Raw genomic sequence first — 677 nt, 5'->3', positions numbered from 1 at the left:
TCTGGTGGAGGCTGTTTGGGGGAGAGGGGTGGGGGGCGGGGCTCCCTTAGCAGCCTGATGCCTTCTCGGCTGGATCCCGAGCGTCCACGGCTGCCTTGTGTGTGGAGAAGGCAAGGTGCGGGGGAGCTGGAGTTGGTTTAATTTAATACACACAACTTGGAACCTTAGGAGGCTAGGAGGGATGAAGAGATGACTGGGGGTGAGTCCCCCGTTTTGGGCACACCAGGCCGTATTTATCTCTTCAGCGGGCAGCCTCCTTGCCGGCCTCTCAACTTCCAGCCTGCTCTGCCCCCCGTCCAGCCTTAATGAACATTGGCCCACCTCTCCAGGGCAGAACACTACCCCACCCCCACCCCACCCCACCACCCCCGCCCCGCCATGGCCTGTAGCTTGGAGTCCAGGCCCCTTATTGGTCGGTGTGTGGTGGGCCCGCCCCCGCCCCTGCACCCCTCCCCTCCGTCCCTTCAGCCAACATCCTCCGCGCTGTTTCTTGCCTCCTGATCATTGTCCATGCTGTTCCCTCTGCTCTCATTTCACCCATCACGGTGCCACTGTCAGCTTATGTGACGGTCCCCCACCCACGTCCCCAAATTCTCCTTCCCGGGGAGGGCTGAGTATAACACACATGCCAAGCCTGGAACATGTGGCCCCTGCGGGCCTGCTCTCACCAGATCCGT

This window comes from Phocoena sinus, chromosome 20 (genome assembly GCF_008692025.1).
Source record: "Phocoena sinus isolate mPhoSin1 chromosome 20, mPhoSin1.pri, whole genome shotgun sequence".
In the NCBI taxonomy this organism is placed as follows: domain Eukaryota; kingdom Metazoa; phylum Chordata; class Mammalia; order Artiodactyla; family Phocoenidae; genus Phocoena; species Phocoena sinus.
This window is presented reverse-complemented; position numbering follows the sequence as displayed.